The 10,811-nt window shown below is 46.1% G+C and overlaps 1 long non-coding RNA gene across 1 annotated transcript in view; it reads right to left on the bottom strand.

The window, feature by feature from the left end:
• Positions 1–379: 379 nt before the first annotated feature.
• Positions 380–10,811, bottom strand: part of LOC106634562 (uncharacterized) — a 33,867-nt gene continuing 23,435 nt past the window's right edge. The window contains exons 2-3 of the long non-coding RNA XR_003027570.4: positions 4,589–4,745; positions 380–1,068 (exon numbers count right to left, since the gene is read on the bottom strand). This is a non-coding gene — a long non-coding RNA (uncharacterized LOC106634562). The remainder of the gene's footprint in view (positions 1,069–4,588; positions 4,746–10,811) is intronic.

Genomic DNA, 10,811 nt, shown 5'->3' with positions numbered 1-10,811 from the left:
GAGCCAATAGTGCACATCTCTTCTCAACTCTATATTTAGCAATGCCACATTGGCAGCTTGAATACCAATGGTGGGAGTGTTGATGTTGTGGAATTCAACAAATGCTGCAAATCGGAACTTTTTCCACTGAGAGCCAGTTGATAAACATTTACCAGCACACCACTGCTCTTACCAGATGCTTCTGCCTTCTGTGTCCCATAAATACCTCAATTCAACATGTCCCAAACATGTCCCAAAATGTATTTTCTCATTCATTCAAAAATACTGGCTGAGCGTGTTGGCTCACGCCTGTAATCCCAACACTTTGGGAGGCTGAGGCAGGTGAATCACCTGAGGTCAGGACTTCAAGACCAGCCTGGCCAACATGGTGAAATCTTGTCTCTACAAAAATACAAAAATTAGCCGGGCATGAAGGCAGGTGCCTACAATCCAAGATATTTGGGATGCTGAGGCAGGAAAATTGCTTGAACCTGGGAGGCAGAGGTTGCAGTGAGCTGAGGTCGTGCCATTGCACTCCAGCCTGGGCAACAGAGCAAGACTCTGTCTCAAAAAAAAAAAATTATAACTGTTTTTTCAAGTTCTGCGTGAAGGATAAATATTCTCTGCCTTCAATAAACTTATTCTCTGTTGGAGGAGGCAGAAAGGTTCAACAGGCAATCTCAATAGCATAGTAAATGCTGTCTCATGCGTCCTTGCGAAGAGACCACCAAACAGGCTTTGTGTGAGCAACAAGGCTGTTTATTTCACCTGGGTGCAGGCGGGCTGAGTCCGAAAAAAGAGTCTTCAAAGGGCGCTGGGATTATCATTAGTTCTTATAGGTTTGGGATAGGCATACAAAGTACCTTCTTAAGGGCAGGGGGAGAATATTACAAAGTACCTTCTTAAGGGCGGGGGAGAATATATCTTCTCAGTTAGGGTAGGGCAGATGACAATGGTGGAATGTCATCAGTTAAGGCTATTTTCACTTCTTTTGTGGATCTTCATTTGCTTCAGGCCATCTGGATGTATAAATGCAGGTCACAGGGGATATGATGGCTTAGCTTGGGTTCAGAGGCCTGACATTCCTGTCTTCATATATTAATAAGAAAAACAAAACAAAATAGTGGTGAAGTGTTGGCGTGGCAAAAATTTTTGGGGTGGTATGGAGAGATAATGGGCAATGTTTCTCAGGGCTGCTCCAAGTGGGATTGGGGCGGTGTGAGAACCTAGAGTGGGAGAGATTAAACTGAAGAAATATTTTGGGGTAAGGGGTGATATTGTGGAGTTGTTAGAAGGAGCATTTGTCATATAGAATTATTGGTGATGGCCTGAATGTGGTTTTGTATGAATTGAGAAACTAAATGACAGACACAAGTTCTGAATAAGAGAAGGAGAATAACAAGTATTAAAGGGCTAAGAATTGGGAGAACCCAGGACATCCAATTAGAGAGTGCCCAAGGGGGTTCAGCATAATTATTTTCTTAGTTGATGAGTTTTGGGGCTCTATCCTTGAGTTTTTTTATGTTGTCATATACCAGGCCAGATTGATTAAGGTAAAAACAACACTCTTCATTTAAAAATATACAGAGTCCTCCCTTTTCAGCAGTGAGTAAATTGAGGCCTTGGTGATTTTGGAGGAAAGAGAAATGCAAAGCCAGCAATTGTTTGTTAAAGAAGGATTAGAAATGGCTAGGAGAGAGTGAGTGAGATTGATAGTGTGGTGGAGATAGCTGGGGAGAGGTAGAGGGTGGCATAAGAATGGGAACAAGAATAAGAGTGAGTATAAAAGTAAAGAATAGGACTTCATCAGGGTGAAAGTGTTGGAATGTGTCCTGTCAGCAAAGATCATCTATCCACTCCAAGAGGGAGTCAAGAGTCGAGGACTGGGGATAGATATTCACGATGGAAAGGAAATGAGAGGTTTGAAGAGGCAGACTAACGGCTTGTAACCTACATGGAAGAGGTTATGAAATGACAACAGAATAGAATGGGCATGTGAGGCTGGAAGGAGATATTTTCCTTGGTCCAAGAACAATTTGCCTTGTGTGGGAAGAGATTGATAGGTGGAAACTTCAGTAGGAGAGTAAATAGGAGTGACCAATTAGAAGGAGAAAAACTGGCCATGAGGGACAGAAGTTGGAACACTAGGTGCTTCTTTAGCTACCTTATCAGCATAAGCGTTGCCCTGAGCAATGGGATCTGATGTCTTTTAGTGGCCCTTGCAGTGTATGACTCCAGCTTTCTTGGGAAGTAAAGCGGCCTTGAGAAGAGTTTTTATTAAAGAGGCATTAATGATGGAGGACCCTTGCATAGTGAGGAAACCTCTTTCAGCCCATATAACAGCACGGTGGTGCAGGATATGGAAGGCATATTTAGAGTCTGTATAAATATTGATGCATAATTCCTTTGCAAGAGTGAGTGTTCGAGTTAAGGCAACGAATTTGGCTTGCTGAGAGGTAGTGGAGGAGGGCAGAGTGGTAGCCTCAGTGATAGATATGGAAGATACTATAGCATAGCCTGCTTTTGCTGGTGAGTGGCGATTAGGCCTGGTGGAACTGCCATCAATAAACCAAGTGTGATCAGGGTGAGGAACATGAAAGAAGGAAATACGGGGAAATGGAGTGAATGTCAGGTGGATCAGAGAGATACAGTCATGGGGGTGGGGGCCAGCCAAAAAGAGTAAGGTCAAGTTGTTTGGGCAGAAAGGCTACAGGGTGCAGTCCCAGCTCTTGTGTAAGAATTTTGACTGCACAGCCCTGTACTTTGGCTGTGTGTAATGAAAAGGGCTGGGATGAGTTAGGGAGAGCTAGTGTGGGGCAGCTTCTAGGGCTGTTTTTAAGGAACAGAAGGAGGAGTGGTGAAAGGATTTAGGATCTATGGGGTCAGCTAGGTTTGGTTTTGTGAGTTTATATAATGGTTTTATTAGGATGGAAAAACCAGGTATCTAAAGGTGAAAGTATCCAACCATGCCTAGGAAGGAAAGGAGTTGTTGTTTTGTAGAAGGGGTTGGGGTTTGGGAGATTAGCCAGATACAATCAGCAGGGAGAGCACGTGTGTTTTCATGAAGAACTATGTCGAGATAGGTAATGGATGAGGAAGAAATTTGGGCTTGACTGAAGTAATGGGGGCTGTCCGTGAAGCCTTGTGGCAGTACAGCCCAGGTAATTTGCTGAGCCTGATGGGTGTCAGGGTCAGTCCAAGTGAAAGCAAAGAGAGGCTGGGATGAAGGGTGCAAGGAATAGTAAAGAAAGCATGTTTGAGATCCAGAACAGAATAATGGGTTATGGAGGGGTTGTGGAGGGAGGTACTGAGGATAGGAGACTATAAGGCTTTGGCACCATGGGGTGGATAGGCAAGACAATTTGGTTGATAAATGCAGATCCTGAACTAACCTGTGAGACTTGTCCAGTTTTTGGACAGGTAAAATTGGGGAATTGTAAGGAGAGTTTATAGGCTTTAAAAGGCCATGCTGTAACAGGCAAGTGATAACAGGCTTTAATCCTTTTAAAGCGTGCTGTGGGATGGGATATTGGCATTGAGCAGGGTAAGGGTGATTAGATTTTAATAGGATGGTAAGGGGTGCATCATCCATCGCCAAGGAGGGAGTAGAGGTGTCCTACACTTGTGGATTAAGGTGGGGAGATACAAGAAGAGGATGTGCAGGAGGCACTGAACTGCGGCAAAAGGCAGTAGTGAGGTGTGGCTGTAACCCAGGAATAGTCAGGGAAGCAGATAATTTAGTTAAAATGTTTTGAACTAATAAGCGAGCTGGGCAGGTGGGATAACTAAAAAGGAGTGCATTAAAGAATGTTGTCCAAGTTGGCACCAGAGTTGGGGAGTTTTAAGAGGTTTAGAAGCCTGGCTGTCAGTACCCACAACAGTTATGGAGGCAAGGGAAACAGGCCCTTGAAAAGAAGGTGCTTGCCCCTGCAGGAAAGTGGAAATGGGGTGGGAGGTGCTCGCCCCCCAGGAAAGTGGAAAAGGGGTGGGAGGTGCTTGCCCCCCAGGAAAGTGGAAAAGGGGCAGAGACATGGAGAGAAGGGGCGGGGGGTGCTTGCCCCCCTAGGAAAGTGGAAAAGGGGCAGAGACACGGAGAGAAGGGGTGGGAGGTTCTTGCCCCCCAGGAAAGTGGAAAAGGGGCAGAGACACAGAGAGAAGGGGTGGGGGGTGCTTGCCCCCCAGGAAAGTGGAGAGAAAAGAGAGGGTAGAGACACAGAGAGAAGGGGTGACATGAGCAGCCCTGGGCTGCAATGTGGGTGAGCAGCCAAAGCAAGTGTCCCTACAATTAACTTGCCACCAAGGGAATGTGGGTGAATGACCAAGGTAGGCATCCCCACGGAGATCAGACACCAATGGAATGTGGGTGAATAATCAGGCAGGCATCCCCACAATGATTAAACACCAAGGGAAGGCTGTGTTCCTGAGTCTGTGACCTGTGCCGGAGTTTTGGGTCCATGGATAAAATGTGTCTCCTTTGTCTCTACCAGAAAATGAAAGGAATTGAAATTAAGAGAAGGGAGAGACTGAAGGGTGGCACCAAGATTGAAAGGAAAAGAGGTTGAGGGATAGTGAGAGAGGTTGGAGAAGAGAGTAGAAAGAGGCCGCTTACCCGATTTAAAATAGGTGAGATGTTCCTTAGGCTGGTTGGTCTGAGGACCCAAGGTCATAGGTGGATCTCTTCACAGAGTGAGGGTGAGGATGGGGGACTGGTCTCCCAAAGGAGTCCCGCTGACCCAGGTCTTCGGCACCAAATGTCTCATGCGTCCCTATGAAGAGACCACCAAACAGGCTTTGTGTGAGCAACAAGCCTGTTTATTTCACCTGGGTGCAGGCAGACTGAGTCCAAAAAAGGAGTCAGCAAAGGGTGGTGGGATTAGCATTAGTGCTTTTTTTTTTTTTTTGAGATGGAGTCTTGCTCTGTCGCCCAGGCTGGAGTGCAGTGGCACAATCTCGGCTCACTGCAAGCTCCGCCTCCCAGGTTCTCCTGCCATTCTCCTGCCTCAGCCTCCGGAGTAGCTGGGACTACAGGCACCTGCCACCACACCTGGCTAATTTTTTGTATTTTTTTAGTGGAGATGGGTTTTCACCCTGTTAGCCAGGATGGTCTCGATCTCCTGACCTCACGATCCACCCGCCTCGGGGCCTCCCAAAGTGCTGAGATCAGAGGTGTTCACCGCCGCACCCGGCCGGGATTATCATTAGTTCTTATAGGTTTGGGATAGGCATACAAAGTACCTTCTTAAGGGCAGGGGGAAAATATTACAAAGTACCTTCTTAAGGGTGTGGGAGAATATTACAAAGTACCTTCTTAAAGGTGGGGGAGAATATATCTTTTCAGTTAGCTCCAGCTGGAGTAAGCACTAGATGTTCCAGCTGTAGATGCACTAGATGCTCCAGCTGGAGTAAGCACTAGATGTTCATGGAGCACAGAGCAGGGAAAGACTTGAAAGGGGGTGTCTCATCTCAGCCAAGACCTGAAGGATTGACAGGAAGTTTCCAGGCAAAGGAAGAACTACAGAAAGGCTCAGTGTTAAGAACAAGCACCCCATGTTTGGGGAGCTGCAAATGCTTCAGGTAGAGATGCGCTTGGTATGAGACAAGCAAGGTCAGCTCAGAAAGGCTTGACAAGTCCTGATAATTGCTTCAGGCTATTCCTGAGGGTAGTGGGAAGTTTTTCAAGGATTTTAAAGGACTTGATATGCTTTGTGGAACATTCACTGCAGTTGTAGTCTTGGAAGGGGGCTAAATAGACCCACTCCCTCCTTTGAGAGACTTTCGTCATTTTGGCTTCCAGGAAAACATACACTACAGGTTTTTGTCCTACTACCTGTGTTCATTCCTTTGCTGGCCTCTTGTCTTCTCCCTGATTGTTCATGATGGTGGGTCCCAGGGCTTCCACTTTTTTTTCCTCCAATCTACTTCCAATACGGCAGCCAGATTTAAAACATGAGCCAGGTCAGTCCTTTCTCTGCTCAGGACTCTCCAATGGCTTGCTGTTCTACTCAGAGTAAAAGTCAAAGTTCTTACAGTGGTCCCCGAGTCCCTACATGATTGGTCTCCCTTTTCTGTCCACCACCAGCTCACTCTGCTGCAGCTACCCTGTCCTGCTTACTGTCTTCTGTACACACCAGGAATGCTTCCACCTCAGGGCCTTTGTGCTGGCTCTTCTGTCTGCCCAGAATCCTCTTTGCCCAGATATCCTGTGGTTCCATCCCTGATCTTCAAGTCTCTGTTCAAATGTCGCCTTCTCAATGAGACTTTTCCTGACTGCCCCATTTAAAATTGCAACATTTCCTTCTAGCCTGACACTTCTGATACCCATTTCCCATTCCCTTTTCTTTCTTTCTTTGTAGCCCTTATAACCTTTTAACATCTTGTATAATCTCTGTATTTGCTATTTTTATAGCTTATTGACTCTTACTCCCACTAGGTTGTAAATTCCACAGAGATGGAGCTCTTGGTGTCTTGTTCACTGATACGATCCAAACATCTCTTAGGATGTTTCCAGCTACACCCTGAGGCTTTCCCCAAGGATTCCCCTCTACCTGGAGGGGACTGTTCCCAAGTCCCTGAGCCCGGAAGATCCCTCAGAGACCATATAACCTGGAGATCATAAAGTTGCCTAAGACATAGCTGATTATGAAGGAGAGAACCCTGGAATTTAAGCAGATAAGGTGGATGTGGAGTTGACTGAACATTTCCCAGCTCTGTGATCTTGGGCAAGTCACCCCACCTCACTGAGATTCAATTTCTTTGCCTGTGAAATGAGGTTAATATTTGTCCCTCCTACCTTGCAGTGTGTGGTGGAAGTGTGGCCTTTTAGTTTAAATCCCTATGCTTTAGCAGGGCTCGATGGCTCACACCTGTAATCCCAGCGCTTTCAGAGGCCCAGGTGGGTGGATCACCTGAGGTCAGGAGTTTGAGACCAGCCTGGTCAACATGGTGAAACCCTGTTTCTACTAAAATTACAAAAATTAGCCAGATGTTGTGGTGGGTGCCTGTAATCCCAGCTACTTGGGAGGCTGAGTCAGGAGAATCGCTTGAACCCAGGAGGCAGAGGTTGCAGTGAGCCAAGATCCCGCCACTGCACTCCAGTCTGGGTAACAGAGCAAGACTCCATCCCCAATAAATAAATAAATAAATAAATAAATAAATAAATAAATAAATCCCTATGCTTCAATATCCTAAGGAAAAGACCCACCTGCAGCTTATGATAACACAATGGCTATGTCTATATTTGTGCCAATTGGCCTTGAAGATAAAATGTCAGCTGTGGGGGAGGATATATTTGTGTTTAAAATTCAGAGATCCTGAGAGCATCAGGATGAGGTGGAGAAAGAGTGAGATTATGGTATTACAGACAGAATGGGCAATATTCACAAAGGTGGAGGAGGAACGTTCATGCCATGGTCAGGGGCTACTGATAGGGGAAACCCAGGCATTGAGAGGATTAACCACTTTCCAGAAGTCCTAATAGACCCTCGGTGGACTCTAGGATTTTCAAGTCCCAGGCCAGCACTTTCCCCATCACTCTGTCTTCTCGAAGAGTGATAAATGAAGTTGTTTTCATAATACAGTGACATTTTCAGGTCCATTTCCTCAGACTCACTGGGTACTTCATGGACCATCACACTCCTGTTCGAGCATCTGGGCTGCATCTGCATCCAGTTTCCAAGGGTCTTGTCAGAACAGGAGGTAAACCCAGGTTATTGTCCCAACTTTGCCAGTCACTGACTATTCCACAGCTCTGAGTCATAGATCACCATTTCTCTTTTAACCTAGTGATAGAAGTTTATGCCTGTTGGATCATTGCTTTTATATCTTGTTAGCTTTGTCTAGGGTTTATTAGTCTGTAATTTCAGATTGGGCCCCAGGGGTATTTCTGATTATAACTGTGTGTTTTGTGTGTGGGTGGGTATGCATGCAGGGATAATCTATGGCTTTAAATCTGAAGTTTAACTGGAAATGATAATAATTACTAATTAACAATGTGGATTTATATAAAATGTTATTGATGAAAATAATAGCAGCAGCCATCATTTATTGAGTGCTTATGTGCCAGCCACCATATTAATTTGAGGTAGGGACCATTTAAGGGTAAGAAAATCAACCACACAACATCAGTGATGGAGCTAGGATTCAAATGCAGGCTGACCAAAGAGTTCACTCTATTCTTTGCAATTACTGCATCCTCAAACAATCCCCTCCTCCACAGCTCTTGTTTTTCTTCAGTAATGGTTCCCAACTCTTTGCTGCCTGGACACACTAGACAGATGATATTTGGCCAGCATAACCCACTTCTGAGGCCCAGCTCCAATTTTTAGTGCATCCTGCCAAGTTGTCTGTTGGCTGGCTCTACCTCCATCTGCAGCTCTCACGACTATGGCCCAGCAGTGTATCCAACAACATTGTGTGAACCTCTGCTCTAGGAGAAAGGCCATACCCTCCAGTCCACTCTGGCTCCACTCCACATCCCCCTCCTAACTTCTCATACCTCCCCCTTTGAAATCTCCCCTTGAGTTAGGCCAAGCAGAGTTCTGGAGAGGCCTTACAGATGATGTTCTCCTGGACTGGGATAAGTTCTGCATCCTTTTCAGCTATTCATGCCAGTTCACGTTCCTACATTTTCCAGGAACCCTTGTTGTACCAAGCAGGGTTCTCAGGTTGCCAATCACAGAAGCAGACCCTTAAAAGACCTTATTGGAATGATATTGGAAAGCTCACAGAATTTACAGAATCTGAGCCGGCAGGCCCCAGGAAGAGCAGTTAGGGGACCTGAGGTGTCCAAGTAGCAGGAGTTAATGGGAGGTCCCTTCAGAGAGCTTCCATCCGGGATAGATTTTCCACCCTTATGTTCCTGTACTCAAGATTCAAATCCCGGCCAGGTGGGGTGGCTCACGCTTGTAATCCCAGCACTTTGGGAGGCCGAGGCAGGAGGATCACGTGAGGTCAGGAGTTTGAAACCAGCCTGGCCAACATGGCAAAACTCGGTCTCTACTAAAAATACAAAAATTAGCCAGGGTGGGGGCGCGCGCCTGTAGTCCCAGCTACTCCGGAGGCTGAGGCAGGAGAATCACGAACCCGGGAGGCGGAGGTTGCAGTGAGCCAAGATCATGCCGCTGCACTCCAGCCCGGACAATGACAGAGCGAGACACCGTCTCAAAAAAAAAAAAAAAAAAAAGATTCAAATCCTTGGAAGAGAGAGTGTGAATGGCCTAGTTTGGGTCTCTGGGCCACACATACCCATCGACCACAGCACTTTAATTCATAGTCCCGGCCAGGCACGGTGGCTCACGCCTGTAATCCCAGCACTTTGGGAGGCCGAGACGGGTGGATCACAAGGTCAGGAGATCGAGACCATCCTGGCTAACACGGTGAAACCCCGTCTGCACTAAAAATACAAAAAATTAGCCGGGCGTGGTGGCCGGCGCCTGTAGTCCCAGGTACTCGGGAGGCTGAGGCAGGAGAATGGCGTGAACCCGGGAGGCGGAGCTTGCAGTGAGCCGAGATCGCGTACTGCACTCCAGCCTGGGAGACAGCAAGACTCGGTCTCAAAAAAAAAAAAAAAAAAAAGAAAAATGCCTAGTCCCGCCAAGTCCACCCACATGCAACTAGTTGGGGACAGTTTCTTAAGGGATAATTAAAGTGCTGCAACAAGGCTGGGCGCAGTGGTTCAAACCTGTAATCCCAGCACTTTGGAAGGCCAAGGAGGGCAGATTACTTGATGTCAGGAGTTTGAGACCAGCCTGGCCAATATGGTAAAACCCCGTCTCTACTAAAAATACAAAAATTAGCCAGGGATGGTGGTGCACACCTGTAATCTCAGCTACTTGGGAGGCTGGGACACGAGAATCGCTTGAACCCAGGAGGTGGAGGTTGCAGTGAGCCAAGATCGTGCCACCACACTCCAGCCTGGGTAACAGAGTGAGACCTTCTCTCAAAAAAAAAAAAAAAGTGCTGCTACCAGAAGAGGGGAGAAGGGATGCTGAGCAGGCTGGACACTAAGGCCACAGCCTTCTCTCTCTTCTCTCAAGCCTTAGATTCACACTGCTATTTTCCCTATTGATGGCCTCTCACTGACCTGCCTCACCTAGGGTTGTTATTTAAACGTGTGCTGAGAAATGCCTGTCATAGCCATCATTGTGCTTGCTTCAGAGCACATATGTTACCTTCCCCTAAAGTTGAGAAACTCCTGGGAGGCGAGAGCTGAGGCTCCTAAGTCCACAGGTTTGCTTGGAGCCAAACTATGGGCCAATTAACAGGTTTTAGGGACTGGCTGAGTGACCAGCTGCATGTTTGTATGTTGGGTGGAAGAGCGGGATACCAAGACGGTGAGGTAAGTGGGAAGCTTTCCCTGGAGAACTTTTTAACCCCCAGAATACACCTATTTTCCAGTGAAAGCAACTAAGTCAAGAGGTTCTGGGAGAATTAGATAAAAGAATTGCAGCTCAAGACTGGCTCCATTAGGCCAGGTTCTTCTAGACTTCCACCATGGCCATATACACTTCTGAAAACTGTCACTGCCATTAAATCTCCTGTTACGATTCTTTTTTCCCTCTTAGTTTCTTATTAAGAGCCTTTATGGGGGCTGTGTGCCGTGGCTCACATCTGTAATCCCAGTGCTTTGGGAGGCCAAGGTGGGAGGAATACTTGAGGCTAGGAGTTTGAGACCAGCCTGGGCAACATAGTGAGACTCCATTTATATATATAATATATATATTATATATTAAATATAATATATAATATATATAATATATATAATATATAATATATAATATAATATATAATATATAATATATATACATATACACATATATATGTATATATATATA

Source organism: Pan paniscus, chromosome 2, assembly GCF_029289425.2.
Source record: "Pan paniscus chromosome 2, NHGRI_mPanPan1-v2.0_pri, whole genome shotgun sequence".
Classification (NCBI taxonomy): Eukaryota; Metazoa; Chordata; class Mammalia; order Primates; family Hominidae; genus Pan; species Pan paniscus.
The sequence above is the reverse complement of the archived record's forward strand: the minus strand, read 5'-3'. Positions and strand labels throughout refer to the sequence as shown.